Raw genomic sequence first — 14,111 nt, 5'->3', positions numbered from 1 at the left:
ATTGGACACATATGGACACAGGTTCAACACATTTTCAACACAGATTTGGACACATTGACAGATTGACAGGTTGTTGAAGACAGATTTTTGCACACAGGTTTTTTAACACAGTTTTGAAGACAGATTGTTTGAACACTAGTTTTTCAAATAGTTTTGAAGACATATTTCTGCACACAGGTTTTGCAAGACAGATTCAAATACAGGTTTTGTTTCACATTGTTTCACACAGATTTTTTCAACACTGGTTTTTCAGTGTTGAAGACTTTTATTTTCACACAGGTTTTCCAAGACAGATTCGAAGATAGGTTTTTTTTCCATAGTTTTGAAGACAGATTTTTGTACATAGGTTTTTGAAGAAAGATTTTTTGAACACTGGTTTTTCACACAGTTTATATTTTTTCCACACTGGTTTTTCAAGATAGATTTGAAGACGGGTTTTTAACAAATTTGTAACAGCTTTTGTCACACAGATTTGGAACACATGTAGTAGATAGAGCACAAATATAACAACATCAATTGGGAACATTAACTATAACAACAAAGTAGGGAACAATATCAATTTGTTCTCAACCAAAAAATAAAGAAACTGAACAATCCAAAAATATATTAAATAAATTATCCAAAACAAAATAAAATCCAAGTTTAGTCACATAAAAGGCATTACAATTACAAGCTTCCAACTAACGAAAACTACCGCCACGGTCATTGTGGTTCATTTGTACATTGAAGTCAACAAATGAAGATGGTACAGCTCTATAAATTTGATGCGTAGCAGTCATGGATTGTTGAGTTCTCGTAAATCCCGGTGTGCCTCCAATATAGTCCGACGGGGTAAGCGATGTGCCAACTCCATATATCTGAGTTGGGGCATTTATGAAACTTTGTCTTCTCATAATGTCCACACTTGCCGGGGTGAGAGATGTGCCTCCAATAGCATTGGCCATGTGTTCCTATTCAATTAAAATGAAATGTTAAAATAAATTGGAAAATAACATAAATTGTTGAATGTAAATTTGTATGATGTACACGTACCGGCACACATAAACTATTTTCCATGCCAACCACACAAGGATAAAGCTCTCTACGTACACTATGTTCAGGTTGAGATTGACATTGACCTTCACCTTCACCTTCACCTTCACCTCCAAGCACCTTAGTACCCTATATTCATAAAAGTTCATGAATGCTTCAATTGTATGACATGATTACAATAAAATATGAGTTGAATAGAGAGTAATGAATACCAATGTACCTTTGATTTGTTATGTTTTCTTTTGCTTGCCTTCAACCGATTCACTATTTGATCTACTTTGGCAACCTTTCTTTTAGTAACTGGACGACCTTTTCGCCGAGCAACCAAAGGACTAAGCAACTTGGTATGACTGATTGCTTTTCTATTAATGCTGCCAATTGGGGAAGATGGTACATTACTAGTAATAGGTGGTACATTACTAGTCGAAGGTGCTACATTACTCCCACCACCTTCATCATCTTTCATCACTTTTGCCTTGATTTCATCCAACCCACGGTCGATAAGTTTTATTTTCCCTTCACAGTTCCCAGCAAATTGTACAATGCCAACCAATTTTCTGCTCATCTTCTCATACACCTTTGCATTGAAATCATCCCCAAAGCCACTGTATGTGGTTTTTATGCATGTGTACCCTCTATCCAAATCTTTTCGCCATCGTGGTAGAATGTATTTATTTGGAACCTTGTTTATGCATCTTGCAATGAGCACAACGAGTGAGTGAGCACACATGATGCCCCTAAATTCAAACAACCGGCACATACACTGCACATCAAATTCGGTGGAATTATAATAGACAACAAAGTCCACATGCTTCATCTTCCCAAAAACTACCACAGCTTCCTTTACAAAATATGTACAAATTGAACCCTCTTCTTTGACAAGAAACGGCTGACAATAAACTAGTCTCTTCATCTCTACTTGAACTTCTTTGAATTTTGCATTGGTGTATGCATCCTGAAATTGCTTCTCAAAACCATACACAGTTAGGCAATCAAAGACTTTGTGTCGAGACTTGAAGTCAGCTTTCTTCTCTTTCTCTACCTTACTTCTCAAGGCATTGTCATATTGTTCGACAAATTGTTTTAATGTAGTCTTTGGGTTGACATATCCATCAAAAAAGGCATTCATACTCTCACTTCGTTGTGTCGTTGACATGCCAGCCCAAAAAATATCTTTGACATAGACAAGAACCCATCGATGTCACTCATCATATATCACCCCCAACCATTGATTCTCATAAAGATTGAATTTTGCAATCATGTCTTTCCATTTCATCTCGAATTCATCTTTTGTGTATGTGTCATACACTGCATTTTGCAAATCCATCTTCATGGATTCATATTGGGAATACCCTTTCAATTTCTCCAGAATTTTCTTCATGATATGCCATAAACACCATCGATGTCGAGTATTGGGGAAGACTTTTTGTATCGCATTTTGCATAGCTTTGCACTGATCAGTTATTATAGCTTTTGGGGGATGATCTGACATGCAATTTAACCATGATTTGAATAGCCAAACAAATGTATCAGTGTCTTCACTAGATAACAGGCCACAACCAATCAAAATCGACTGTCCATGGTGATTAACTCCTACAAACGGAGCAAATGGCATATCATATTTATTAGTGAGGTAAGTTGTGTCAAATGAAACAACATCTCCAAATTCTTTGTAAGCCGCCCGACTCATTGCGTCCGCCCAAAACAAGTTTCTTATGCGAAAGTCACTATCAACATCAATCATATAATAAAAACTCGAATTTTGTGCATGCATCCTCAAAAAATATTTTTGAAGTGCATCGGAATCTCCTTCTCCAAGCCTCAATTTTCTAGCTCTGTCAATGTAATTTCGTGCATCTCGCTCATCAAATGTTAATGACTCATAACCCCCAGCTTCAACAACCATTGAGTGATAATTTCTAGACACCCCAATCCCTGCTTGATCATTAATTTCTAATCTTCTCTTCACAAGAGTAAGAATTTTCTTGTTCATTGCAAAATGACGTGAGTCGGTGGAAATCAAGTCATGGTTATGGTCAAGGTTAACTGTGGTTAACATAAATCTCCCATCCTTTTGTAAGGTTGCCCGTACCCTTGCTTTACAATCAATTTTTGTAGACAAAGATGGCTTTAGAGGGTTTACTTCTGATTTTTTGATTCTCTTTCCCGATCGAGAACATTCAATCCCAAAATATCTTAATTCCCCATCATCGCCACAAACTTGAGTTTTATAAGCTATGGAAAATCCAACATGTTTAGCATATTTGGCATAAAATGAATACACTTCTTGCTTTGTGCTAAAACACATACCCCTCTTCGGTTCCTCAACTTCTTCACTCTCATTTAATAAAGGATTCTCAGCACTATTCGAACCAATCTCCATTCCTGCCCATTCAAAATACCATATGAAATCAAATGATTTAATAGATTAATAAAATAATAGAACCAAGCTATTATGTTATTAATCTGTTATACTTACACATATACACACAGATTAACAATGCAAGCTCTTGAACAAATTACAAAATATTACCCTTTCAACAGACTATAACATATTACCCTTTCAAAAATTAACAGAGCTTCAAATTGTAACAATTTCTAATCTGTAAGAGCTTCAAATTGTAACAATTACCAGATTAACAGATTATAACAATTTCTAACAGTGCAAGTTACCAAATTAACCCAAAATCTGTCCAAAATCATATTAACAATCTATAACAATTTAACAGATTTGGACTGTCATATTACCTGTTAATTAACAATATACAAATTTTGGACTGTTAATTAACAGATTTTGAACTGTTAATTAACATATTAGCATTTCCAAACAATATACAGATTCCCAAACAATTTAACAGATTTGGACTGTCCAAACTGTAAATTGTTATAATCTATTAATTGCCATTACAACTTGAGTTTTAATCTGTTAATTAACATATTTGGCATTCTCAATCTGTTAAGCTATACAATTTCTGTTAATCTGCTATGAAAATTATAAGCTTTGATGTATATTTCATTACATATTTGGCATTCTCAAAATCCTATTATATATATATATATATATATGTATGTATGTATATGTGTAAGTATAGAGGAAGAGATGGACAAAAGCCATAGAGAAACTTACCTGGACGAGGGACGACAATCAGATAGGGAGACACCGGATGAAGACGCCAGAGACGGTGCACTAACTTGAATACGTCGGACGGTGGAGGAGAGGGACGGCGGAGGATGCTTGAGCGAGAGGGGGAAGACGCTTGAGCGAGACAAAGACGGGGACGCAAACACGATTTCTTCTCCCTGGAACAGCCCCGATTCAGACGAGAGAGGGAAGACGCTTGAGCAAGACGAAAACGGGGACGGAGACACGATTTCTTCTCCCTGGAATAGAGCTTCAGAATAGACACGATTTCTTCTCCCTCTGTTATCAGATTTTTGGGCGGGAAGTTTTTTTTTTTTTCTTTCACAGTGCGTGAAACACACGCACTATAATATGGAGGTCTGATTTTTCCTTCTTTATTTGATGCCACGTAATTAGAGCTCCGATTAGTGGTCATAGTTTAGTACTCTGAATCGGAGGTGTTATTAATAAATCATCAAGTTAATTAATAATTTTTAATAATGTTAAATTTTTATTTCAATTAATAATTCGGATAATTTTATTATTATATAGGTGAACAGTTAGAAATTTCACTTTTTCAATTAATTTTATTAAATAAAAAATTCTAGTAGAGAAGTATTTGTAATTTCTAAACCACAGGCATGTATTTTAAATTTATCCAAATTTATATTATAGGCTCTTTCTTATAATTAGTCCCGTTTGGTGTAGCTGTTAAAACAGCTTATAGATTATAGCTTAACAGATTATAGATTATGACTTTAATCAGAAGTTGTTAATCTATTTGGTGTAGCTGTTGGATTATAGATTTAAGTTGCTGAGTAGTGTTTGTTAAATAAGCTGTGAAATAGTTTTTTCAATTAATTTTTATTTTTTGTTTGTCTACATTTCTCATAAAAAATAATAATAATAATCTATAGTCCATTTGAGTCTTTTTTTATTTTTAAAAAAATAAAAAATAAAAAAATTTAAGAGTATAACCATAAATTAACATGTCCATAGCAGAAGCTGATAATTAGAAGCAAGAAGTGAGCAGCTTTTCAGAATCAGCTTTTTTTACTTAAAATAAAATGTTAGAATCAGAAGCTATTTGAAATAATCAAACAGTCCAAAATAACTTTTTCAAAGCTAAAAGCCATAAGTTAGCTCTGAAAAGCTGAAACAAACACCCCTATACCAAACGAAGCCTATATAAAAATTTGTAATTATGTTCGTACAAGATGTAAGTATTGCATTCCACCTTTATTTGTTATAGCCAACTGGTGTGACTTATATAGGCTTATTTGGGAAATGAGATAAAAAATTACTTCTCAACTTTTAATCCACTTCTTTTTTTTACAAAAAAATTAAAAAAATCAACAAATAACATTTAACCATCTTTCTAAAATACCTAATAGTATATATGGATAATTACACTTGGATCCTTCAAAGATGCATGTTATTTTATTTTGTTCCTCCAATTTTAATTATTTCAATTTTATTTCTAAAGGATTAAATAATTGTCAAAGTAATTCTCATCATCAAAGGGATGTCTATTTCTTACTTGATTTTCTATCATGTCAGTTCTGCCTTGAAACACCCCTAAAGACAAAGAATCTAGTCCTCAATGAATTACATAACACAACGAAGTCTAAACTCCACATATTGGCCTCGTTTGGTAGAATTGTGAGAAAGTGATTATAGATTATAACTTAATAGATTATAACTTACAGCTGTGAGCATAAACTGGTAACCTGTTTGGTGTAGCTGTGAGATTATCGATTTAAGTTGCAGAATAGTATTTGGTAAATAAGCTGTAAAATAACTTTTCTGTATAATTAACTTTTTTGCCCTTAGCATAAAAATTATAATTGTCATTTATTTTTCAATTTTAATTTTAAAAAATTATTTTATTAGTATTATTGTAATTAATTAGTATCAACTAATATAAAAAAAATTGATACACTTGATAAAAATGTAATAGTAGTATTATTGTAATAATTTTTTTCCATTATAAATTAATTAGTATCAATTAATTGCTTAATCAGTATCAATTAATACTAAAATTATTAATTAGTATCAATTAATATTAATAATTAATTTTTATTAGTATCAAATAATATTAATAATCAACAATTGTTATTAATTAGTATCAATTAATAATTAATTCATTACAAAAATATACAATATTAATATTAAATTAGTATCAATATTATTTTGTTTAATTTATTTTGTTCAATATTATTTTTATTATTATTTTTTAATTATTATTTTGATTAATTTATTTTTTTATTTTTATTTCAATTTATTTTGTTTAATTTATTTTGTTCAATATTATTTTTATTATTTTGTTTTAATTATTATTTTTGTTAAATTTATTTAATTTTTTTCCCTTCTCTTCCTTCTTGAGCCGCCGGTGGTGGTCTGCAACCCTAGCCGAGATCGACCCTAGCCGGTGGTCTGCAACAGAGAAACAAAGAAACGAGATAGAGAGCAGATCGCGCGAGAGAGAGATAGAGAGAGAGAGAGAGCTTCTAGGGTTTCCTCTGGTTTCGAGAGCAGATTGCGTGAGAGCAGATCGCGACGGGAAAGATCGAGATGACGACACCGCTAGGGTTTCCACTCGATTGCGAGAGAGAGAGAGAGAAGAGAGGTCGCGACGATGGATGTTGTGCTGTGTTAAGGGAGAAAATGAGTGTCGGATGCCTTGAGATCGCAATGACGGAGATTACCTCAACACACCGGAAATCGCCTCCACACTGTCGGAAATCGCCTTCATCGAGAGAGAGAGAGTGAGTGAACAGTGTTTTCAGATGGGTATATATAATGGCATTTTCGTAAATAATAGAGATTAGGAGGGGCATTTAAGTCATTTTGCCCCTCCCAAAACAGCTGCGCGCATAAGTTGTAAAAATAAGCACCCCAATAGCAACTTTTCATTTAAGCGGAAATTTGGCTTAAATTAAGGCATAATCTATCCTCATAAGTTGTACCAAACACACCAATATAACTTAATTTAAGTCAAAAGCTGATTTAAGTTGAAAAAAAGTTCTACCAAACACCCACATTTTCCTCAATCTTGAGAATCTTTTTGCCAGCTAATCATTTTTTTTTTTTTTTTGGTATGGTTAATTTCACTTTGGATTCTTAAATTTTATATTTTGTATTGTGCATCTGAATTGCAAATGATAACCAATTCTCCATTATAGTGTTTAGGCTCTATTTAGTTCACTAGAGCATCTCTAAAAGAGGAGATAAAAGGGTTATACGAGGCATTCTCATTACTAGTGAAGTTGATTTTTTCTTTCTCCAACAAGTTCTGCATCATAGAAGGCATTTTGCCTATTTTTATTTTTACTTTTCACATGTAGCTAGCCTCCATTGTTAGGTAAAATGATTTTCTCACTATTTTGAAATTTCCATCTCTACTTGCTCCCACAATCTTTGATGCATCTCTATTTGTTACAACCCATTGTTATTTTTTAAAATATGTATGTGTAAAAATATTATTTTAAAAAATAATTTAATTATATATTTTTAAAAAATAAATATTTGTAAATACCATGTCCACACTAAGTGCATAAACAACATATCATAAAAAGATAATATTTTTTTATTTATGTTTATAGTATTTTTTTTAAAAAAATTAGTTAAATTAGTTTGATTGATTAGTTAACATGAAGAATATGATTGAAATACACACTAACTAAACTAGTCAGACAAAATAAAGATTATATTTTTCTGTATACTTTTAGAAAGCATTTTACCTAATAGTCTTGGAATTGTTCTTAGAATGAGATGGATAGAATGGAACAATAATTCTTTTAACTTTCATATAAAATAACCATCTCATTAAAATTGTGAAAGATATTCTATTTATAATGCATTTATGATTATTTTTTTAATCCAGTCAAACATAAAAATAAATATTTTAATAAAATAATCATTTCATTTCACTTTATTCCAGCCAACCAAACAATTGCTTTGATTCCCCTCCAACTTTGGAAATAAATGCTTGTATTGTATCTTCTCAACTTTCCCTGAGTGTTGTCTAAAACCTTCCATCTTACGTGGATGGACGCCTCATATACATGATGGACCAAGGGATCCTGCCGGGCGGCTTTGTATTTGCGTATTTGGATCTTTCATCTTTTGTTGGATTAAAATATGAGTAATGTTAGAGACCCCAAATATTCTACTAAAAGTTTTACCAAATGTCTCACATGGGTGTAGGACCCACACAATGTGGGTCCCATGTGGGTCCCACACCCATGTGAGACATTTGGTAAAACTTTTGATAGAATTTTTGAGGCCTCTAGCATTTTTGTTAAAATATTATGATAAGTTATGTATGGATCTTCTTTTCTTGTATTAAAATAAATGCTTGTATTAAAATATTATGAGGAACCGGGGTGGCTGCATGCACAGCAGCCTCTGTTGTGAGGTTAATGCTGTGTTTGGTTGGGAAATTTGAAAGGAAAAAGAAAAAAGTATGTGAAACCAGGTGAAATATAGACATGTTTTATTTACAATTCACTTACCTTTTTCATTTTCATTTCCAAATACCTCTCCAAATCCTCCAACCAAACACAGCATAATAATACTTATTTTGGGCATAATTTTGAGGTATCCTATACATTTTTACTCTCTTAATATCTTTTTCTCAAAACATATCTAACTTGATCGTTGAAATGCAAATGCCTTTCAGAATGACACCCACCGATAATTTCTCAAAAATTTACTTGGAAGTCACCTAGAGGACAAAGCCCAAATCCTTTCATTTTAGTCCAACCCAACCGTCAGTCTTACCCAAACCATAAGCCCATTATTTAATGATATCATCATATATTTTGTTGAATTATGAGTAAATTACAAATACACTCCTGAACTTTAATTAAAATACAAATTGTTCATTATAGTTTAAAAAATCACAAATACCTCATGGTTAGTATTTTTTTTATTTAATAGAATTAACTAAAAAAATAAAATTCATAATTACTCTCCTATACAATAACAAAATTATCTAAATTATTAATTGAAATATAATTCTAACATCATTAAAAACTATTAATTGACTTGATTTATTAATAAAAGAGACAATTTGTTATAAAAATAAAAACCTCAAAGGGTGAAATGTAATTACCAAAATCATAAGGGGCGATTCATATTTTAATCAAATCTCGGAGGTGTATTTGTAATTTATCCCTGAATTATTAAATCCCAATCCTAAGGACATTTCCTCCTAAACAAACATAACCTTATATCTTTGTCTCATGATTGAATTGTTTATCCCTTAAATGGGAATTAAATGTGTGAATAAAGATAATTTATCCATCCAACTATCATCATTTCTCATATCCATTTTTTATCCCACCCTAACATAATGTAACTAATTCCAAAAATTTGTGAGAAATAAAGATTAATATTTACATCCCATTTTTACTCAAAAACAAGAGAAAATAATAAGGTTGCATTTGGTAGAACTTTAGAATTATGATGTGATAATAGAGTTATATTTTAAATTTGTGAGTTTTAAAATTATGATTTGAGTATGAAACATTTGTTTAGTTATGAATTTTGAATTAAGTTTGAATTGAGTAATGTGACATATGATATTTGATTTAAAAATTTATAACTCATAACTAAACACACAATTCAAAATTCTATTCAAAACTCTTAAAAAAAATTTAAAAAAAAATTCTAAAATATTTTTTATTTAAAATATAAAAATAACAGGTATCAAAAAAAAAAAAAAAAAAAAAAAAACATGAATACTACTCCGGTTAACTGGCCAGACGACCGGGTAGACATTTTGAAAAGTGAGTATAGAATTAATTTTTAAAAAGGGCAAATTACATATACCTCCCTCGAGATTTAGCTAAATTACAGACACCCCCTGAGGTTTTAAAAATTACAGATACCCCCTGAGATTTATATTTTCATAACAAATTACCCCATAAAATTTATATTTTCATAACAATTTGCCCCCTAATTTGTTATGCAAATAGTACCTTCAGGGGGATATCCGTAATTTTTCAAACTTCAAGAGAGTATCTGTAATTTTACTAAATCTCGAGAGGTATATGTAATTTGCCCTTTTAAAAACTATAAACAAATATCACCTGCAAATCCATGGGTGAAATTAAAGTTCAAGGTTTTACCGAACAGAGCCAAATATTACTCGCCACTTCAGTGTTTGTGTGTGTTGGGGGCTGGAGATCATCCCACATGTTTCTTTTTTTCTCTTCTTTCACTGCAAACACCCAACCCCCCCCCCCCCCCCCCCCCCCCCCCCCCCCCCCCCAAAAAAACAACAACACCCACCACCAAACAAGCAGCAAGATAGATTTGTTTATAGAGTGGGAGTAGGGCTGAGCAAGGAATCCGTGAAATCCGTAATCCGATCCAGTCCAGTCCAATCCGATAGATTTGGATTGGTTTTTTGAATCCGTGGTTCGATTCCGGATTGAATAATTAAAAATCCGTAGTTCACGGATTGGTTCCGGATTGAATCCCACGGTTCCGGATTGGAACCGATCCGGACCGTATACAAATAGTCTATATTTTTATTATACATCCTCCCCCATAGTATCTTTTCTTATTCTATGTAAAATCTAAACTGACCCAAAATCGTATAATATCTTCTTTTATTACTTTTGTTTGTTAGTTTTAAGTTTTAATTTGCAATGGTCTAAATACTTATGGTGAAACCAGTTTTCTTATGGTTGTTTAAATTCTAGAACAGTATGTCGTTATTATAGAAAAACATGTTGCTATTATGGAACTAATATAGCGCTATGTTTATATTTTTATGAAATTCAAGTGTTATATATATATTTTTGTTATTTAATTATGTGAATCCGTGGTCCTAAACCGATCCAATCCGTATTTAAATGGATTGGTTCGGATTGGTTCCATGATTTAAACGGATTGGATTGGTTCCAATTTTTTAGAAACCGTAAATAACGGATTGGTCCTGGTTTTATCCCAATCCGGTCCAATCCGGACCATGCTCACCCCTAAGTGGGAGAGTGGAATTGGATAGTTAGGCCAAGTTTGACATGTTCAGGAAAAGTCAAAAAACTAAAATGTTATTCAAAAAGTTAACACTATTTACCAAAAGTCAACAATTACGACTGCACAACTCTCAATCCTAATTTTCTCCTACAAACCAATTTTTACAATTTTTTATTACACATTTTTTCATAAAAAGTCAAAAAACTAACCCAAATATCTATATTTTCTTCCTCAATTTTTTAGTTCAAAAAGACAAACAATGCACTTATTTAGGACACCCCAAACAACCCCTTAAACTCCAACCCCCCCCCCCCCCAAAAAAAACAGAATCCACCACCAAACAAGCAGCAAGATAGATTTGTTTATAGAGTGGGAGAGTGGAATTGGACTAGCATCTCCCACACCCAAAACAAGCAGCAAGCAGCAAGATAGATTTGTTTATAGAGTGGGAGAGTGGAATTGGATAGTTAAACTCCACCACCCCCCCCCCCCCCCCCCCCCAAAAAAAAAAAACAACAGAACCCACCACCAAACATGCAGCAAGATAGGTTTGTTTATAGAGTGGGAGAGTGGAATTGGACTAGCATCTCCCACACCCAAAACATCTCCCACCCACCCCCCAACAAGACCCACCACCAAACCAACAGCAAGATTTGTTTATAGAGTTGGAGAGTGGAATTGGACTAGCATCTCCCACACCCAAAACACAAGCAAGATAGTTAGATTTGTTTATAGGTTGGAGAGTGGTGTTGAACAAATAAGGTAGTGGGATTCAAAAAATTATGGTGACATTTGGTTTTGTTTTAAAATTGTGATTTTAATTAAAAATAATTAAAAATAATTTTCAAAACTCATAACTAAATAAGTTTTTTCCAAATTCAAAACTGAATTTAAAAACTATTTTCAAAACTCATAACTAAATACACAATTCAAAACTCAATTCCCCCAAACAAGCAAGATAGTTAGATTTGTTTATAGAGTTGGAGGGTGGAATTGGAGTAGTAAGATAGTGGGATTCAAAAAATTATGGTGGCATTTGGTTTTGTTTTAAAATTGTGATTTTAATAAAAAAAAATTAAATTTTTTTTCAAAACTCATAATTAAACAAGTTTTCTCCAAACTCAAAACTCAATTCAAGAATTATTTTCAAAACTCATAACTAAACACACAACTCAAAACTCAATTCCAAATTTTCTTCAAAACTCAAAAACAAACTTTTTTAAAGTCTATTTTAAAAAACAAAATAAAAAATTCAAAAATATATATATACTTTTTAAATTATCTTTAAAATTATAATTTGAATGTGAAATCATGTTTTAAGTTATGAGTTCTGAGTTAAGTTTTGAAAAGATAAAATTTGTTTAGTTATGAATTTTAAAAAGAATTTTAAGTTGTATTTTGAATTTTGAGTAGTATTTTGAAATTTTTTGGAGATTTTCTTTAAGAAAAATATTTAAAAATTTTCTTAATTTTATTTTTTAGGGAAAATATTTTATATTTTAAAATTTTATTTATTTATTTTAATATGTACTATATTTCATACATTTGTGTACTGTTTTTTTAAAAATATTTTAAATATATTTTTTAAATATTAAAAAAGTTAAAGAAATTTATTTTTATTCTAGTATAAAATATTAAAAGTATTGTGAAGTTTCGTGTTATTTGTTTAGTTAGGAGTCTTAAATATAAGTTTTGAATTATGTGTTTGGTTACGATTTGAGTGTAAAGTTGTGCTTTGAGTTTAAAATATTAAAATTAAAAATATCAAAATATTTACAAAATAAAATAAGATATTTAAAATAAAAAAATCAAATTTTCTAAATTTTTTTTTAATATTTTTAAAAAATAAATTCAAAAAATTTCAAAATATAACTCAAAATTCAAAAACTCAAAATTCAAAATACAGCTCATCTTTTTTCAAAACTCAACTCTTCTCAAAATTCAAAATTTAAACACTCTTTTCAAAACTCATAACGAAACAAATTTTTTCTTTTCAAAACTTAACTCACAATTTCACACTTAAATTACAACTTCACACTCATCATAATTCTAAAATTAAACCAAACGGAGCACATGTGTTTTAAAAGTGGCCATGGGATAAGAGTCCCATGGGAGTATAAAAGCCCTTCAAGGAGTGAACTAACAATCTCATGAGAGGTGGTATTGATATCGAATCTCAGGAGATTAGAGGTAGAACTACTATTTTGCCTCTCATTTTATAAATATTAGTTTAATATAAAAATAATTTTTAATATTAAAATAAAATAGTATAATAATGTATTTATACCAAAAAAATATATATATATCAACATAAAATAATATATTACCAAAATATAATTTTTAATATTAAAATGCATCAAATATACCAAGGATATTTATAAAATTTCATATAATTAATCACATCATAAAATGACAAAATAACATGAATTTTTGCTAGTCCGGTGATCATCAAACAAACACAATTTTTCTTAATCAACTCACTAATAATTTCACCCAACCTATCTTTAAAACCTATCTTTAAAGACAAACAGGCCCTCAGTTTATGCTCCTAGCACAATGAGGGGAACCTAGCAGACAAGCATGGCACCAAGGCCATTGTCTGAATTGGCCCCAAATGTTTGGGTCCCTGGAAAGTTTCAGGATGCTACTTTTGTCAAAATGAAGAATTTTGGAAAAATAGGAGGTTTAACTAGCACAAATATGAACGAGCAATTGGATTGGCTTACCAAGTTTCAAACTCAAAGTGCAAATGAAACCTGTTCCAGTGCCAAGCCGTTCAGCCCTAAATACAACACCAATCTGAAAGTATTCCACAGATCACTGAAAAATGCACCCAAGGTATGTAACCATAGCACTCTAATATTGACGGTTGCAAACTGCCAGTAATTAAGGAAACAAAAAAGCTTAAGAAGTAATTGAGAGAGAACATACATCGCTGCTGGTTTAGATGCCTTCTGCACGTAAC

General features: G+C 31.4%; 1 long non-coding RNA gene and 1 pseudogene across 1 annotated transcript; both read right to left on the bottom strand.

Moving 5' to 3' along the window:
* Positions 1–578: 578 nt before the first annotated feature.
* Positions 579–1,561, bottom strand: LOC114282396 (uncharacterized). Its single transcript, XR_014345775.1, has 2 exons — positions 1,033–1,561; positions 579–950 (listed from the first exon to the last, which is right to left on the bottom strand). It is a non-coding gene; the product is annotated as an uncharacterized LOC114282396 (long non-coding RNA).
* Positions 1,562–2,233: 672 nt separating this feature from the next.
* LOC145803589 (protein FAR-RED IMPAIRED RESPONSE 1 pseudogene) lies at positions 2,234–3,415 on the bottom strand (annotated as a pseudogene).
* Between the last annotated feature and the right edge of the window lie 10,696 nt (positions 3,416–14,111).

This window comes from Camellia sinensis, chromosome 12, assembly GCF_055761805.1.
Source record: "Camellia sinensis isolate YWXY chromosome 12, ASM5576180v1, whole genome shotgun sequence".
Lineage (NCBI taxonomy): Eukaryota > Viridiplantae > Streptophyta > Magnoliopsida > Ericales > Theaceae > Camellia > Camellia sinensis.
This window is presented reverse-complemented; position numbering and strand designations above follow the sequence as displayed.